The 20,313-nt window shown below is 35.6% G+C and overlaps 1 non-coding gene across 1 annotated transcript; it reads left to right on the top strand.

Moving 5' to 3' along the window:
- Positions 1–14,200: 14,200 nt before the first annotated feature.
- On the top strand, positions 14,201–14,306 carry LOC112089540. Its single transcript, XR_002901178.1, has one exon. It is a non-coding gene; the product is annotated as a small nucleolar RNA R71 (small nucleolar RNA).
- The last annotated feature ends 6,007 nt before the right edge of the window (positions 14,307–20,313 follow it).

Here is a 20,313-nt window from a genome sequence, read left to right on the forward strand (position 1 = left end):
GCTTCATGTAATAAAAACTATTATTAATCAATTCTTTTTATATTTGATTTCTGAAAACGAAAATACCCAATTTTTAAGTCGTTATCTTTCTTCATTCGAATCAGATTAGATTATACAGACGACTTCAACCACATAGAAGATGGATACAGGGGATGCTACATGCCATTTTATGCAAATCATCGATTAGGATGAACAATATTTTAGCATCAAATTATTCTACAACCTTTATTAGTCTATCATATTATTTGTAATAATGATTTCATTTATTTCTTTTGTTTGAATATTTAATTTGATGGGAAACCATTTTTTTGTGTAGTTTTATTAGTTGGTAATATCATATATTTTTATAAATTATCCAGTCACAATTTTATATAATTATTTTCTAAAATCTAATTTATTAGATTAAGTGTATTATATTTTTAGGCAGTACATAACCCCATGATATAGAAAAAAATTGTTTATAAATAATTGTAAAATCGTTTCGTAAATAAGGAAAAACGTGAAAATACTATTTCTAACATAAACCAGTATAATTCAATACTGAAATTGAGTCGGTATACTAGGTCCAGTCCATTAGACATCATCTGTATCCAGCCCAATTAACCTGTTCCTAATCCTGAAATTTGAATTATAAACACACACACATATATATATATATATATATATATTCAATGGAAAGAATAAATCTTCCTGATGAATGGGTTCTTGAAGGAGTCGTCCAACCAAAACCTACAAAACCTAATGAACCTTTAGAGCCAAATACACGTTTAAAACATATTGAACAATTTCATGATGGAAAGGTAAAACTTTCTTTCATACAAAATCATCATGAAAACATAGATGATTACACATGTGAATCTTCTTCTCTTCCAGAAACTATTGATCTAGGAAGAGTTTCCCAATTAGCACAAGATTTTTCCAGAATGGAAAATTGTCCAAAATTCCAACCACGGTTTTCAACTTCTGATATTCCAAATTCTGTTTTAAGCAATGTTGATTTTGAACACAAATCCCAAAACCTTTTACAAAGCAGAAAGTAGTTTTCAACATAATGACTTTTCTCCAAAATCGGAGCCAACAAATTCTACTTTCTCAGCTGTTACAGATAATATGATAAATGAGTTAAATGTTTTTGAAAAAGATTTTCAAATCGATAAAGAGTTTTTACATGATGAATTTTACTCTAAAAATAACACCCAAAAAAGACTTTGGTTTTTCAAAAACTTTTTAAAGAATAGAAATATAATCCAAGAAGAGTTTTAGAAATACCTCTACGAACATAAAGTACAAATTTTATTTTTCAATTGGTTTGAATACTATGCATTCAAAAGTAGTATCAATTTTCCTTTTTCTAATACTGCGAATCCTATCATCACTCGCAATAAAACCCCTGAATGGGAAACCCTTGCCAATGGAAAAATTATCCGTTCCAATCACCCCCCTCAACAGGGAATCAAGCTTGAATTATTGGGAACACCAATTGAAGCGATTCCTTTAAACGTCCCCAAGATGATGATAAGACTAATATCAAAAATATCATCGTCCAAAATAATTTTTTAAATACGAATCTTGGAACAATAGGCAAACAGCTTGATAGAATCGAAAAATCGATTCAAAATCAACCTATCACTCCAATAGATTCTACCACTGAAAAGAAAACAAAAAAGCCATATTCAAACCTTTCCAAATTTCAAGCTCTAGTGTCAAAACTTACCAAGAGACGAATAAAGAATTCATTCATGCTCTTCAAAGCCAACTAAGTAAGATAGACATAGGAGAAAATAGCACGCCTCAGGAATCCGGTATTCCGGATACTCCTACTTCTAAAGCCCAAATAAATACTCTAGCAAATGAATCCTATTCTAGTGAATCCTCTGAGCAAAATTCAACCCCTGAGATTAACCGTCTTGGTCGGAAAAACCATCAAGATCATCAAATAATCTCTGCCCCTGACTTAGGTCAAATCCAGACAATAGAACAATCTAGGTTCAATTCATCTTCAGTTTATGACTGGAATATCGATGGAATATCTGAGTACAATTTCTTAAATTTCCTACAAAAGATGACTATGGCCGCAAACGCCTACAGAACTCAAGTAGGAAATGAAGATAGAACCGCAGCTGAGCTCCTAATAGCTGGTTTTTCAGGCCGACTTAAAGGATGGTGGGATAACTACCTAAATAATCAGCAACGCTCAGAAATTCTAGATTCCGTCAAAACGGATGAGGATAACGTGCCCATACTAGATAATTTTGGAAATCCCCAGTAAGATGCTATAGCCACCTTAGTAATAGCCATAACCTTGCATTTTATAGGAGATCCCTCAGTACTTAGGGATAAGAACGCTGAACTCCTTTCAAACCTTAAATGCAAAAGGCTTAGTGATTTCCAATGGTACAAAAACACTTTCCTTACTAGGGTTCTACTCCGCCAAGATTCAAACTAACCTTTTTGGAAAGAAAAATTCCTCGCAGGACTTCCAACCCTTCTAGGAGAAAAAATTAGAAATAAAATTAGAGATTTCACGGGAACCCAAATAATTGATTATGATGATTTCACTTATGGAGAATTGATCATTATTGTTAAACAAGAAGGTCTCAAGATCTGTGAAGATCTAAAACTCCAGAAACATCTTAAATGGGAACTCAAAAGAACAAAAGTAGAATTAGGCTCATTTTATAGACAATTCGAAATTGATCCCAGCAAAAATAGTAAGTCCTACATAGGAGATTGCAGTAATTCTTACTACTCTAAAATTAAGCCTAGAAAATACTCTAAAACCTATAGAAATCATAAATCTCACAAAAATTCCTGGCAAAAACCTCGTAAGAGATTTACTCCAAAAGAAATAACAAACTCTAAGCCATTCTACAACAATCTCACTTGCTTCAAATGTAATGATTATGATTCATCATTATCTTCTGAAAAAGCCTACAAGTTGATGAGCTAAAACACTCATCATCCGGCTCTGAATCCGATGAAAATAAAATAAACGTACTTACAAAAGATCAAGAATTTCAGATTGAAATCTTGAATTCCATTTCAAATCCTCAGACCAAACAAAAATATTTAGAAACAACCCTTTCTTCCCTTAACGAAAAAGAAATAAAAATCTCTGAAAACAAATCAAAGCCTCATAATCCAACATCTTCAAAATCATCTTATGACCTAACCACAATCCTTAACAAAAGACAGAAAGATGGTTCTAAAACAACAATTCAAGATCTTAGGATGGAAATAAAAGAGGTAAAAAATGATCTCAAAACTCTTAGAGAAAAACAAAAAAGGGATTCCGAGTATTTTCACTCAATTATATCTTCTATCAAAGGGAATCATGATTCTAGTTCTGATGAACAAGACAATGATAACCTAGATAACATAGAAGATGATATCAATCTCAAAGAACAAATACAGTCTCTTGACTCTGCTCCTAAAGATTTCCTATGTGTTTTAAGAGAAATCACTTCCCGAAAATATAAAGTAAAAAATCACACTTGTTTTTTTCTGAAAATTACAAAATTGATACGATCGCTCTGTTTGATACAGGCGCTTATCTTAATTTCATCAAGTCTGGGCTTGTTTCAAAATGTTTTCATCTAGAAACATGAGAAAAATTATCTGCTGCTAATTCCAAACTCCGCATAACATCTAAAGCAGAAGCTTCAGTTTTAAAAGATAATATATTCATCAAAACTGCATTCATCTAAACAGAAGATATATATCAGAATGTTATATTAGGAACTCCCTTATAAATTTAATCACACCATACAAAGTTATGGATGACTCAATTTCCTTCAAAACCCAAAACAAAAAACTGTCTTTCCAATTTCTTGAATCACCTAAAAAGCGAAGTCTAAATTTAATAAAAGCTTGCTCAATACAAGAGAATTTCTTAAATTCTTTAATATATAGTAAAATATTCCATTTGGAAAATTTAAAATCTGAATTTTTACTACAAAAAACAAAGAAGGCTTTGGATACGAAAGAAGTAAAAGACAAAATTTTAAATCTTGAAAAACATTTTGAAAAGGAAATTTGTTCAAAATTACCAACAGCCTTTTGGAAACGCAAACAACACATTGTTGATTTGCCATACGAGGGAAATTTCAATGAAAAAGAAATTCCCACTAAGGCTCGTCCTATACAAATGAACTCTGGATTAAAAAAATATTGTAGGAAAGAAATTTCTGACCTTTTAAACCAAAGTCTAATTTCAAAATCAAGATCTCCTTGGTCATGTGCTGCTTTTTATGTGAATAAAAATTCTGAAATTGAGAGAGGCACTCCTAGGTTAGTAATTAATTACAAACCTTTAAATACCGCATTAAAATGGATTAGATATCCATTACCAAATAAAAAGATTTCTTCAAAAGCTTTATTCTGCCCACATATTTTCAAAGTTTGATCTTAAATTAGAATTTTGGCAAATTCAAATCTCTGAAACCGATCGTTATATAACAGCATTTACAGTTCCTTTTGGTCAATACCAGTGGAATGTAATGCCATTTGGTTTAAAAAATGCACCTTCGGAATTTCAAAGAATCATGAATGACATATTTTCTGAATATTCAAAATTTTGTATCGTTTACATGATATTTTAATATTTTCAAATTCTTTTGATGAGCATTTTAAACATTTGAAGACATTTTATTTATGTTGCAAGAAAAAATGGTCGTGTTGTTTCAAAAACAAAAATGTCTTTATTCCAAACTAAGATCAGATTTCTAGGGCATTATATATTGCAAGGCATGATAACACCGATAGAAAGATCTTTAGAATTTGCAAACAAATTCCCAGATAAAATTTTAGATAAAACCCAATTACATAGGATAGCAAAACCATTACATAGTCGTCTAAAGAAAAACCCAGTTCCTTGGATAAAAGAGCATATTGCACTAGTACAAAAAATTAAAAAGCAGGTTTTTGAAATCCCTTGTCTGCACATAGCGGATCCAGATTTAGAAAAGATTCTAGAAACAGATGCATCAGATGTAGGATATGGTGGTATTCTTAAACAAAAGAACATAGATGGTCGAGAAAGTATAATACAATTTACATCTTCGGATCGGAATGATACCCCAAGAAACTATTCTACTATTAAAAAGATATGAAATTATGGAATGAACTATTTGTTAATGGTAGAGCCGGTGAAAGCGTTGATCCTTTCGTTAGAGTAATAACGTAATCATGTCTGCCTATTCTATCTAAAACAATAATCTTGTTCTAAAATCTAAAACATTCTAAAAACTTGTTTATTTGAACACCCTCCATATATATACGATAACAGAAAAATTTTCCTTTCACAATTATGATTAATAATATTATAACGTTAGAGAGTTATTATCATGAGTTTTTTTTCCTAGAAAATGAAAATTCAACTAAACAAAATGTATTATCATAAACAATATTATATCCAAAACAATTTTATAAAATTAAATAACCAAGCAAAGAATATCCATAGATTTAAAATAACTTCTTAATAATTATTTTTAACGATCAATAGAACATAAGAAGACTAACAGCAAAAAATAAAACACAAGTACGAAAATAGAAGTTATACATATCTAAGACTTGTTTCCATGAATTTCGTTCTGTATCTTCACACAAGCTCTAAAATAATATTCGAAAAATAGTAATTAAACAATGTAATTTTGTTAAAACCAAGCAAATCAAAAGATTAAGATCTAGACTTTAGTAAGTAACTTACTTTGCCCGAAATTCAGAAACTTCATCCTTTGTAGGAGCAGTCATGAAACGCGAAAGACCTTCTGTCTAGTGATCTTGGATAGTCATTCTTCTAAAAAAACATTTACTCAGTTCGTATGAAGGCACACTTAAATCCAAACTATTTCAAAAATGTGTCAATTTTTAGTATATAGTTCCAGTATTCGTAACACACCAATCAGTTAAGACACACACTGAAAATTGACCATCGAATCCTATGCTTTTTCTTTTATCTCAGTTGTTAATGTACTATGTGCGATACAGTCCAATGTATTGTCCCTGCAAAATACACAACACAATGATCATATTAGTAACCAATTATAACTATATATAACCAAAAAAGAAAGGGCTTACTCATTATCCCTAAGACGAAAATGAAGTGTCAAGACACTTTTCCCATCTGACTATGTAATTGTTATGAGTTCCCTTAGAATGGCTACTACACCAATCAGATCTACGTAGACCAAAAAGTAAATTATTTAGAAATATGAAGATCGCAAATAACAAACAAAAAGTATATAATATGTCTCACCGATTGGGTATCATGAGTGTACCGATTACGTGTAATCAATGGGAATTGTACGAATTTGATAAATGGCTTATTACTTAAAGGTATGACTCATGAAACCCTTGTGTCGTCGGCCAGAACAATCACGTAATCGTGTATTGCTATCTTCTTGTTGTGGTTCCTGTTTAATCGGTTGAGATGAAATTCAGACAACATAACCCAATGATCTTCCGGACAAACTCGCTCGAAATATTTGAGCATCTGGTTGTGAACTTTGGCATGGATTCTGCTGTGAACTTTGGCATGGATTCTGCATCCCTTAGTTACAAAACAACAAATTCAGTGAGAAAAAGATCTCTACAACGAAATAATTTTATTATCATAAAGATTAATTGGTAATGAACTTACATTTTCATCTGTCATAAGAAATCCAAGTCCTGGTAAGCTTTGGGGATCAAGCATATCCCACCTCTTCAAAGCTTTAGCACAATCTTCCAATCATCTCTCCATCCATTCATCTCATGAACCAAATCATAAGTTGCCATTTTTCTCCAAGATATTACAGAGAGATAACTGTCATAAAATAGTTATGTTTTTTTTTCTATAAGTCTACAGGATAGATGATTCAACCGGCTCAAACTTTGGTGAAGAATCCAACTCCATCTGAGGTCGGCAAGGCTTTCCGGTAAGCTGATCTTTAAGGCGCATGGCACTGGTCCGGATTGGCTTCTAGACCTGTGCTTTCTCCGTTTGCGTTATCTCGAAGCTCACAGCTCTAAATCTCTTCAATCCAAGCGTTCTGGAAACTAGAGTCAATGTTCTCAAACTTTCATGAAGACCCCGGAAGCTGGATCGGTCGGGAAGGCTTTCCGGTAATAGCGTTTTTGAGGCGTATCAGATTGGTCTGGAATGAATGCGAGACATGTTTGTCTTCCGCTGGCCATATCGTTCAGTTCACAAGCTTAACCAGACTTAACCGAGCCGCAACTACAAGATGTGGAAGTACCAATCATTCATTAAGAGCCAATAACAAGACAAAGAGCAAATGTCCTTCAACACAAGTACAACCAAAGCATGTTACAAGCCATAACTCAAGTGGATCAAACAAGGCCGCAAGAAGACCAAGAAAATGAGCCGCATAATGAAGCCCATCAACAACAAGCTTGGACTGGATTACTTGAAGAATGCCAAGAGCTAGCAAACGGCCCAGCTTCAAATAATCAAGATGTCTGGCCCCTTTTGCCAAATCAAGCCCAAGTCTTCATGTTGACCATCTCGCCAGTGCACCAAGACACTTAGGAGGGAAGATTCACACTCGGTCAAAGCTACACATGTCTCGGCCACCAAATAAGGTAAGTGTTCAATCAAATTTCAATTCTTTGACTAATGAGTTTCTCTTGTCTTTGGTCTTATGCAGAGGCAATTTAGTTAGTCTTTTATTTCCCTTTTTGTCCTTTAATTTAGCATTTTAATTTACAAGTCCTGTTGTTTTGAGTCTTTACTTTTAAAAGTCTTGTTGTTTTGAGTCTTTTATTTCTTTGAGTCTAAGCTTCTAGGACCATTATATAAGGTCCCATAACAGCCTTGTAATTTTTCACCTTTGATATTAATAAAACGAGAATTTTTTTTCATTGAGTTTTCTGTGTAAAACTAGTTCTTCTTCTCTCTAGTTGAGACCAGTACCTCCTAGAGCCGAGAATCTGTGTTGTATCACAAGTCTTTCACAACTTGTGTGGTGCACTTCGATCCATTTCACATCCTTCACTTCCACCATCCGATTAAATTGTCTAGAGTTGCTCATTCACTTGAATCACCCCTTGGCCATCGATCAACAGCTTTGCTTCCGAGATAACACAAGTCCTTGACAGCTTGGAGCTTGTATCACCTTGACTCAATTATCTTTATCTTTTCGGGAGACCCTGGAAGCTGAATCTGACAGGAAGACCTTCCGGTAACTCGATCTTTGGAGCGTATCGACACAGGAGATTTTTGGCCGAGGATTATGCACGCGGTACATGTTTTGGCCGAGTTTTCCTTCCTGCGGTACAGTTTTTGGCCGGGAAAACACTGCCTGCGGTACATGGGTTCGCCAAGAGACTCCAAAATACCCATTTCACCATTTGTGCACCTTTTTCATCATTGCTTCACCTGGTTCCATCTTTTCCACTCCCAATGAACTCTAAAGCACCTGTTTGACACTCCAAACATGCAAGACTCACTTGGACCTAATGCAAAGTCCTAAAACTCTAAAACAAAGGTAAAACACAATGAATCTATCTTAAATGCATGCATGAGACTCTATTCTTGAACCAAAAATTCATCTTAAACATGCGAAGATATGAATATATCAACTCCCCCATACTTATCCTTTGCTTGCCGTCAAGCAAACTAGAACAAATGAGAGAGAGAGGTTGAATGTTTGGGAGTTCACATTTCTTTAAAGAGAGAGAGTTGATCATAAAAATTCAAGCTTATGGTCCTAGTTAGTAGTTCTGAGATGCAATACAATGAATACTTTGGATGAAACAAGTTCAAACCCTGACCTACACAAGCATTCTTATCCTTCAGCCTTTTAACATTCATTAAGTTGAAATCATGTGGATCAAAGTGATGCTTATTCAAATGAACTTGTTTGGCTAAGGGATGAGGTTATGAGACAAAGATGGTCTCATTCAATGCTCAGGTGGGTTTAATGCAGCTTAAAGGATCACTCTATGAAGGAATAAACTTTAACAGAATGCTAAGGGTAAAAAGCAACTGATGCATACAAGAATAGACTCTCATTGCCCCTAATTGATATTTCACCTTAACTCTAAACCCATTAAGAACACACATAAGCTACCCTTTTTACAAGGCTTTCATTGCCTTCTCAGCTCACCTCTCACTTCACTCTCATTCTTTTTCTCACCAGGGGATTCAACTTTCATTCTCAAACTCTGGTTTTGGGGTCTAAATTTACACTTAGCTCTTTCTCTCTTGCACTATCTAGCCTCTTTTTTCATCTCTTTAGAGAATTGAGCCTTTTTGGCTTCTTTTCTTTCTTTCTTTTCACTTAGAGGCTAGACTTTTCTTTTTAAACACAAGAGCTTTCTTTCTTTGAACACAAGACTCCAAACCGATTTCTTTTCTTTTCCATCCCCTGGCTCTCTTCTCAATCTCTCTCTCCCTTTTCCACTCAATTATTCCCAAGATCACTTCCTAACCTACTATAGTCTCATGATGCAGAGCTAGATCTACATAAAAGCCTACTCTTGTTGCTCTAAACCCAACATATCGCTCACTAGAGTGTTTAGCCTTCAAAGATGGCTTAGTTAAGGGCAGGGAAAACTGTCTCAATGATGGAGATCAGGTACTTGGATTAACATGAGAGGTAAAAAGGAAAAAGATAACCCAAGTATGGATATGTATCCACAAGTTCCTCTAAGGAAGCATCACATGATAATTCAAAGTCAGGTTAAGAGTCCACTTGCTAAGGCTGAATTCAATTTAAAGCTTGCTTCAATCAAGGTCTAAACAATGTCACATATTTCATCACTTGCAAGCATCAAATAATTAATAACTAGGGCCATGAACTAAACGATTAAAATAATGCTCTCTTCAAAGAAATCTATCAGTACTCCCATGCAAATGATGCAAACCTATATGATTATGCTACTTTAGACTCAATCCTAACATGTAAATGCAGCTACATGAACATTTTTTGTGAGAAAATTTTCAAAAATTTCAAATTTTTTTGTGATTTTATATGCATGTAGATGAATGCATGAATGTATGAGACTCAAGCCAAAAAAAAAATTGAAAAATAAGAGCACAATAAACAATGTCAGATGGCAGACACTCTCCCCCACACTTAATCACACAGTCCCTGTGTGATAAAAGAATGAGAGAGAGAATAAAAATGCATGAATGAAAGCAAGAAAAAGAATGCAAAACATATGTACAAGTTGTGGAGTGTTACCTTTTAGGGACTTGAAGAGGGGGATGGAGACTCAATCATCCCCATAGACTAGCTGATGACGTCCTTGGTCTCTGTCCAACACGTCTCAACCCTAAGACCATCAAATAACCTTGCACACACTTAACAAAAAGATCAAAAGGCTCCCAAAACATAGAATTAAAACTAGAAATCAAATAAAACGAGTATATACAATGATAGGCATGGGAATATCTCCCAAGTGCACTTTGTTTGAAGTCACTAAGTTACACTTTCCATACCTTTTGCTTAGTGAGAGAGAGAAAGAGTAAAGGAACTCCCTGGATTTTCTTTGAATTCAAGCCTCACCACTTTCGCCACTTTCACCACTTTCCTCATGAGCTCCTCAATACCATCTTCACCTTTGTCCTTCAGCTCTTGAGTGAGAACTGCTCTGACCTTTGCAAATGGCTTAGACCCTCCTCTACACTTGACCTTATACTCAATCACTCCATCTTGATGAGTCAATGGAATGAGAGTGATAATGGAGGATTTGTCTAGCAAAGTTTCTTCCTCTTTGTCCTTGCTTGGTTTCTTCTTGGCAATGGTAAGAGAGTCAGCTTCTTTAGGTTTCTTCTTCTTAGACTTAGGACTTTCACCTTTCTCTTGAAACACTTTGCAAGACACTGCTTTCCTCATTGGTGTACAAGATTGAAGTTCCAAGCAATCCTCATCATCACTAAAGAACTTCTCACCATCATTGAACTCAAGATCAAGCCACTACAAGAATGAGGGGTTTTTCCGTCGAATTAGTTACGACGATTTTTAGTCGTCGTAAATTTACGACGACGTTACGTCGTATTTACGACGATCAAAAATTTCGTCGTAAATTCGACGTAAAAAATGACCCTCGTAAAATTGTCGTGATGTTACGACGATATTACGACGAATGAAGAACTAATTTTAATTCGTCGTAATGTTGTCGTAATATTTACATCGATAATACGACTAATTGTCCTCTATCTTGTAATTGACGTAAAATCAATGTAAATGTGATGTAAGTTTTATTTCGACGTAAATTTGATGTAAATATGCAATGGTAATATGTTGGTAACCAAACAAAAAATTCTATATATACCCTTTCTTCTCTCATTATTCCATCAACCCAAAAAAACATATAAAGACACAAATTTTTTGAGTCTTTGAATGTTTAAGTAAAATTTTTAGTAGTTGAAATTTATATCAAATTTCAGAAACAAAAAGTCAAATATTTGTTTTTGAAATGTCTATATACGATCTACGAAAGTGGATGTATACGCCCAAAAATGGTGATGGGTCGTTGACTGAAGACTTCAAAAACGGATTGGAAATATTCATGTACCAAGCCGGCCTTATGCAAACTGTAATTGAAAGCGGCAAAATGTATTGTCCTTGTGTGAAATGCAAAAATAGGAAACATATATTCCTATTGACACTGTCTGGCAGCATTTATTGAATAGAGGGTTCATGCCCCAATACTTTATTTGCTATGTATTTCACACGTGGCTATGTTTTTCATACTTATAGTCATGGCACTCAACGGGCAACTACAAACTATGGAGTTTGTGTACGAGGTGAAGTAGACTTTTATGGGATCATCAAAGAGATAATTGAAGTGGAATACCCCGGATTAGTCAGAATGAAAACTGTTCTATTCAAATGTGATTGGATTGATCCTACGGTAGGTCGTGGAGTGCGAATTAACAAATTCGGAGTGGTAGATGTAAACGCATCTCGGCGATACAATAAGTTCGAGCCTTTTATACTTGCATCTCAAGCAGAACAAGTCACCTTTGTTCCATATCCTCGAGTTCGAAATACGGGAATTTCATGGCTGGCGGTTGTCAAAGTTGCTCCAAGGGGTATAATTGATGGTGTAGATCTCCCGCCAATGCAACAAGATGATTGTGTCGACATTACAGAACCGGATGTTAAAGAAAATGTTCTTTTAATTGATCCACGTAATCGACAAGTTGAAGATCTACATGGGGACGAAACTGAAGAAGGTGCTGACGAATTTCAAACAAGCAGTGATGATGACAATGATGATGAGGACACCGAGGAAAATATTGATGAAGACTAATTAAATATGTTGACATTTAATTGCATGTTTCAATGTAACATTTGTCAAATTTAAATTTTTGAAAAATTAAAGCCAATTAATGAAAATAAAATTTGTTAAAGTGTTGACTTGGACATATGTTGACTTTTACGACGAATTTACGATGCTTATTTAGAAATCGTCGTAACTTCGTCGTAAAATGCAAACCCTAAACCCTATAGGGTTTAGCTTTCTCAACTTACAGAATGGTTTTTGGGTTCATTTTCCTAAGTAAACTGATGTATTATATAAGGGTCTGTAGTATAAGGTTCAAGAACTTGTAGATATGTGGTTTTTATTACGACGAATTTACGACGAATGGGTTTGATCGTCGTAAATTCGTTGTAATATACCATCGAGATTACGACGAAATGTAACCCCTAAATCTTATAATCAATCTTTTATGGGGTTCAGGGGGGATTTTGATGAAGAGAATGATATGGCTTACCATCTCATAAGGTAAAACAACTTTCTAAACAAAAAAAAATTCAAAATTTGACATATATGTGTTTATCAAGTAATCTTAAGGTGTTGTATACATTTACACAAGATGTAAGGATTTATCTTAGATCTTACTAAATTCTTCATTAAGTTATGTAAACATGCTAGAAAGTTATACAGACCCACATTTATCATGAATAGACATGCTTGTATGTGCTTATGGATGTTTCAATTTTTGAATTTCATCAGTTTTGGTATAATTTGTCGTAAATTCGTCGTGATCTAACGTCGAATCTTTTACGACGAATTTACGTCGAATATGTTTACGTCGGATTTACATCGAAACTTTACGACGAATTAACATCGACAATTAAAAAATTAGTTTCCCTTAATTGAAATTGTTCGTCTCCTAATCGTTGTTAAATCGATGTAATTTTACATCGATTTTACGTCGTTCTTATGATGGACTTCTTTCGTTGTACTTTCGTTGGAAACTTTACGTCGCGTTTACGACGAATAGTTTCCGACGATATTACGACGATTTTCCCGGGTTGGTAATTTTACGACGATTTTACGACGATTTCGGTTTTACGACGATCGTTTTACGACGATTTTTTTTTTATCGTTAATTCGACGTAAATGCTCTTTTACGTCGATTTTACGTCGATATCTGCCGACGTAAAACCCAATCTTTCTTGTAGTGAGCTCTCTTTGGTGTTCTTTCTTTTTCTCACAAGCATCAAAAGGCTGATCCTTCTCTTTCATTCCACAAGTCCCCACATACTTCATCTCAAAGTGTTGAAACTCATCACAGAGACTTGGAGGCACATAGGCTGGCGGCTCAACAGATTTTTCTTCTTTCTTGAGCTTTTTCTTGGCCTTCTCTTCAGCAACAATCTGAAATTTTTCTCTAGAAGCTCCATGCACGTCTTTTATAGCAAAAACTTCAGTTCCAAGGGTTACCTCCCCACTGAGTTGCTCAATGTCCTCATTGTCTTGTGAAGAAAGACCTCTAAGAGCAATGTTTTCTTGTGGACTATAGAGTAGACGTTCTATCTCCTTTATAGCAGCTTCGTGATCTTTGATCTCCATGTGATTCACTTGAGAGGTCTAACTCTCTATTTTGTTGTGGAGGTCATTGTAGGAACTCTTTACTTTTGTTGTGATCTCATCTTATCCCTGGAGAAGTTGTTGGAACATGCTGCTCAACTCCATTTCTTGAGGTTTTGAAGCAACTTGCCCTTGTGGAACAGACTCTTGCTGAAAACAAAGCTCTACCTCACCTTGACCATCTTGACAATCTTCAATATCAAGCTCTTTGCATCTTTCATTACTCTTGGACAAATTCTCAGCAAGTAGCTCTCCTTGTTCTATGGTAAGATTTGCAAAACGCCCATGGCTAGCTACATCCAATGTCCATCTATGCTCTATATCAACTCCCCAATAGAAGATACTAAGGATAACTTCTTGTTGGAACCCATGATGAGGACAATCTCTAGTGTAGCCTTTAAGTCTCTCTCATGCTTCAACAAAGGTCTCATGGATTCCTTGTTTGAAGCTCAAGATGTCTTTCCTAGCTTGGACAGTCCTTTGTATGGGATAAAACCTTTGAAGGAAGATCATCTTGCAATCATCCCAAGAATCGACCAAGTGGGATAGTAATGCTCTCTCCAATTTTCTTGCCTTTTCTCCAAGTGAAAATGGGAACAAGATGAGCTTGATACTGTCTTGGGGCACTCCTCCAGTCTTAAATGCGTCACACAACCTTTCAAAGGAGTCCAAATGATCATATGGGTTCTCCATTACTAACCCCAAGAACTTAGAGTTTTGAATCAACCTTACCAAGCTTGCTTTGATCTCATAGGCCTCAGCATCAATTAGAGGAGGGTGGATTCCATACATCATTCCATGACAACAAGGAGTGTCACAACTTCCAATTATTGGCTTTTTCTTTGGAGCTTGGGTCAGTGTTTTAGGCAGTGCTTGAAGTTGTGGCTTTTGTTGAGGTTTTGGAACTTGAAGAATGCTCTTATGGACGTCCATCTTCAACAGCTCAATAGAACTTGTCTTTCCTTTTCTCTTCTTGTGAATTTGATATATGAACTTTCAAAGCTCAAGAGAATCAAGGAAGACAAGTTAGTAACAATGAAAAAGAGAAAATTCATCATCTCAAAGAGAAGCATGCTCTTAGTGATATACATTAACATATTGAAAATAAAAGCTTAGTAAAACAAAAGAAATCAATGACTTGATCTCAAGAAGATCCAAAGTTCTAATGCTAGAATAAACTCTCTAATTAGCAACGGCGCCAAATTAATACTAGGTTTTTAGCCTACTAAGTTCAATTAACCTCTTGTGTTGTAGCACTTTAGGGTCAATCTAAATGGAGAGATTCTAGACACCAATACTATATGGAACTATCTTAATCCAAGTCAAATTAAACAGGTTGGTGACAAAGTGATCTAAAACATAAAACAAACAAGAACAAGCAATAATTAAGAACAAGCAAACAAGAGACACTAAACAAGACTCAAATTCAAATAAAGATAAAGGCTAAACCTCTAGATGTGATCATTGATCAGGGTGCTTTGAATGCTTAATTCATGATGCTAAGTAAACAATGCAACACTTGCAATTCTTTAGTCTTGACTTCCTATTCAGATGAATTCATTCCAATGATAAAAATCCCTTTGTTAACTATCTAATCCAGACTAATTCCCATTAGTGAATAAGCAATTAACAAGCATAAGGTTCCACGTCTAATATGACCAAACAGCCTCTTTGTGCATCAAAATAAGAGCTAAGATAGACTGAACCTTATACAGAAAGACATAGCAAGCATTCACATGATCTCAAAATCCAATCAACTTAGAACTCAAAGCAAGATCATTTCTTTCCCAAGATAATGATCACTATATTAATCATCATTCAAACCTAACTCTCATTAGTGGTAATGATGATCAATATGCATTAATAAGCAGTTCTAAAATTTCATTTATGTTTCAAACAAAAATTCTCATGGCATTCAAAACATAAACCCTTAAGTTAGCTCTTTCAGACATTTCATCAAACACCTTGTGGGTGGAGAAATGTCTAAGGTCTAGATCAAGCTTGTAATGACAGATCTAGCATTAAAAGCAGCTAACTAAGGAAAGGAAATGAGAATCTAGAACCTAAACATTATAAATCAAACATCAAAGCACTCTAATCTACACACCTAGAAACTTAAAAGAAAACTACTCACTATGCATGCTTAACACACCTAATCTTTTTCAAGAGTTGATGCTAAACATGATTAATAAGATAGAAAAGATGAAAATAATGATAAGAAACAGCCTTGATTAATTAAAAACGAGGTATCTCTTCCAATCTTTCACAAAAAAGGCAAAGAAAATAAAGATGGAATGAAAGATACTAGGGTTTTTAGCCAAAAAGGTATATATAGGAACTAAACTGAACCGGCTCAACCCGGGACAAAACGGGTACGGACCTAGTCTTCATGGGTTGCTGGAGCCATGCCTCGTTGACCTGGAGAAGTCCCACACCGAGGGGTCTTGAATCTGGGCTGAAGTATGAAGAACTCACCAAGAACATGCTTGAACATAAGCTTTGATCTTGCTAAGGTCTTTGATCGTGAAGCAAGCTTGTTTGAAATCTGGGTTCATGACTGGAGGCCTCGGCATGTGAAATACCGAGGGGTCAGGCCGAGGTTTTGAACCAAACTTTCGCAAAAAGGGCTCGGTATAAAGATATGTCGAGTGGTCATGGCGAGGTCTTGCACATTTGTTGCGTGTGACATGTGCCTCGATGTAATCAGGCTGAGGGGTCATGTACAGGAGGGCCTCGGGGTATTGAAGGCAAGGGGTTATGCCGAGGCCAGCTGTAACACTTAGGCAAGTTCAAGATCAAACTCCATTGATGCTCCCTTGAACTTGGAATGATATACTCGTCTTCCGCTTGCAGTAACTCTCATATCAGTGACCCAAATGACTCAATACTAAGTCTACATGATAGATGATTCAACCAGCTCGAACTTTGGTGAAGAACCCAACTCCATCTGAGGTCGGCAAGGCTTTCCGGTAAGTTGATCTTTAAGGCGCATTGCACTGGTCCGGATTGGCTTCTAGACATGTGCTTTCTCCGTTTGCGTTATCTCGCAGCTGACAGCTCTAAATCTCTTCAATCCCAGCGTTCTGGAAACTAGATTCAATGCTTTCAAACTTTCATGAAGACCCCGGAAGCTGGATTGGACGGGAAAACTTTCCGGTAATGGCGTCTTTGAGGCGTATCTGATTGGTCTGGAGTGAATGCGAAACAGATTTGTCTTCTGTTGGCCATATCGTTTAGCTCATTGCTCCAAATCCAATGATTCCAACTGTTCTGGAACCTTGACTCTATTATCTTGATCTTTTCTGAAGCCACGGAAGCTGAATCTGATGGGAAGAGCTTCCGGTAACTCGATGTTTGGAGCGTATCAACACAGGAGATTTTTGGCCGAAGATTATGCACGCGGTGCATGTTTTGGTCGAGTTTTCCTTCCCGCGGTACGGTTTTTGGCCGAGAAAACACTGCCTGCGTTACATGGTTTCGCCGAGAGACTCCAAAATGCCCATTTCACCATTTTTGCACCTTTTTCATCATTCCTTCACCTAGTTCCATCTTTTCCACTCCCAAGTGAACTCCAAAGCACCTGTTTGACACTCCAAACATGCAAGAGTCACTTGGACCTAATGCAAAGTCCTAAAACTTTTTAAAAAAGGTAAAACACAATGAATCTATCTAAAATGCATGCATGAGACTCTAATCTTGGACCAAAAATGCATCTAAACATGCAAAGATATTATATATAAGGGAACAAATTTTACCCTAATAAAATCAATTAAAGCGCAAGTGCACAGCTAATGGAGTGTAGCACTTAGAGATCAAATCCACAGGGAAGGAGGATCTTTTCTGCAAAAACATTTGAAAGATATCAAAGCAACGAAGTCTAGAACTGATCGATATTTAAAGGGGGTTTTGGGTGCATTTCACTATAACGTAAATCCTAAACTAAATGGGAAAAGGAAGAAATGATTAAAATGGGAACTAAAAATGACCTAATCTAAAGACTTAAGAAAATCGTCTGGATAGTAAAAATTACCTAGTACGAAAAACTTGAATAAAAATCGATGTAAACTTAAAAAAGGAGACGCTGGGTTATCAGGGAAATTATCTCTGAAGTATCAACAATTCAAAACATTGCTAAAAATAATTTTAAAGATCCTAGCTAAAAATTTTAGAAGTCGAGCTCAAAGGTATGACTACATCACTGTCGTGATCTCAACCAAGTGTCACCAACGACCTTGACCAGTAGGTTTCCACTCTGGCCCTAGTAGCGAGTGTACATAATCTTGCACTAGACTCATATACATTCACAACTCACCCATAGGTAGGTTTCAATTCCTATGGCAGAATTTCTCTTCTCAGACTAGATCTGGCCTCTAATGAAAAATTTCGTAACACTACAAACTTAAAGCACATTATAGTTCATGATGCTACTCCCATGCATTAAAAATAAGTTTAGAAGAAAAATTTATAGGATTAGCCTTAGTAGCTCATGCAATCCTCATCAAACATATGATATCCCCATCGAAAATTCCCTTAAATCCAACAAGTAAATTACTCAGACAAGATTACAGAAAGAAAAAACATTGTATTGAAATACTGAATAGAAATCGATTTCGAAAAGAAACAAAAAGGGTTCATGAGATAGATCTCTATCTCCCTAAACTTAAAAAAGCTAAAAGTTTAAGGAACAACTAAAAACATATAGCACACGGCCTAGGGTTCCAAAAAATAAGTATTTATAGTGCTTAAGTCATTTCTGGATGTCACTTAGGTTTGTCCAAATGAAGAAATCAATTTGGACTTGGAAATGGGCTTCTTGTTCTATCAGTGTATTCTCCGCTGTCAGTGGGCACACGACCAGTGGAAAATGCTAGCTGGTTGCGGTCAGGAATGCTGGCCTGCTGGTTGACGGGACATCTTGCTCTTCGTGTAACTCTTGATTGAACCGTTGGATTGTCCTGGTGTCAAGTGTGCTGGAAAGCTACATCTTTAAACTATCCAAATTTGAGCTGGATCAGACAGTGAGAATATCTTCATTTAAGGGTAAACTTCTAACAATTCGACTCTGAGCTGAAAATCTGGTCTTTATTATTTTGTAAAGCTTTTACATAAGTTTCCTGAAAAGAGTTTTGAATGTAGAAATACTATAAAACCATAATAAAAACACTTAACAGAAATAAAAAATGTTTGAAAAGGCTTTTAAAAACGATCAATAAAAGTGGTCAAAATAGGGTGTTATCAGGGACTAAGAAGAGTTTATGTTGGAAACTCTCTCTGTTTTAAGTTTTATGTCATCTCCTTAACTCGTTACTACCATGTGTTTGAGACATTGCACTCCAGTTTTTTTAGTTTCTATTCAAGTATTTTCAGAATACCTGGATCCGGTATGCTCTGGTTTGCTTGTGTCTTTGTGTGCTGCGTATGTTTATGAATATGTACTTCTTTAGCACACAAGCTAAAAAGGGGGGGGGACTGAAAATGCAACTGAAGCTGAAGCAGTACATGTAGCAGTCGAAGTAGCACAAGGAGTAATACAAAGGAGACTTGCGGGGCAAACTGCTGATGTAGAGTTGAGCTTGTAGCTGAGTTGGAGTCATCTGATGAGCTGGGTGCACCAAGAGGCGAGTCTTAGAAGAAAAGGAAATAAAAGATATCCTTGAAAATTTGGAGTAATCTACAAGGTGAATCAAGCTAGGTTTAGCGGCAAGCCTATTATGTATAAATAGGCGTGTGATGGCATTGTATGTGTCTTAACACAACTGAGAGAATTCATAGCAAAGGGTGAGTGATTATCTTGTAAGAGATCACTAACTAAGGGGCTAAGAGATTCTATTCAGACGTTCTTGAATCTGGTATAGATTCAAGAACAAGGGGAGGCTATAACGACAAATCAAGGTGTGTCTTGAGTTTTTCTTAAATCGGGTTATGTATGATTACGAAACAGATTACTAGTGAAGTATTTTCGAGCAGAGAAATTCCCTGTATTGTGTTGTGTTTTTGTTCATGTCGTACTGCTCTTGCATTTCCAAACACAGCCTGAATGTTTTACTGTAAATTAGACACTTACAGACAACAATCATCCGCCAAGTTTTTGTATCTTAGCAGATAAATTAGCGATAAAATCAAGTTTGTCAACTTTCAAAAGGTCCTATAAGTATGCTTTTGTATCTTATAATGTAATTGCTTGTATATTCTAACTCAAGTTCATAAATTCAGCACAATAGTGGTTTTATCTTTTTTAGATCAGTTACTAGGTGATCAAACTAGCAGCGTCCATTAACAAACAAGAATAGAACAAAGAACCTATTAAATTATCTTAAGTCTAAAAACCAAATAATATAGATTCATAATGCAGGAAGCATTTTTGCTTCATCTTTGCGGCAGCTAGACCTGTTCTCCGTGAAACGAGCATATGTGGAGATCTAATTGTTGGGTTGCCTTCAAATTACTTCGCCATGAAGTGTAGCTCAATTCTCTTTC

Source organism: Eutrema salsugineum, unplaced genomic scaffold, assembly GCF_000478725.1.
Source record: "Eutrema salsugineum unplaced genomic scaffold, Eutsalg1_0 scaffold_12, whole genome shotgun sequence".
In the NCBI taxonomy this organism is placed as follows: Eukaryota; Viridiplantae; Streptophyta; class Magnoliopsida; order Brassicales; family Brassicaceae; genus Eutrema; species Eutrema salsugineum.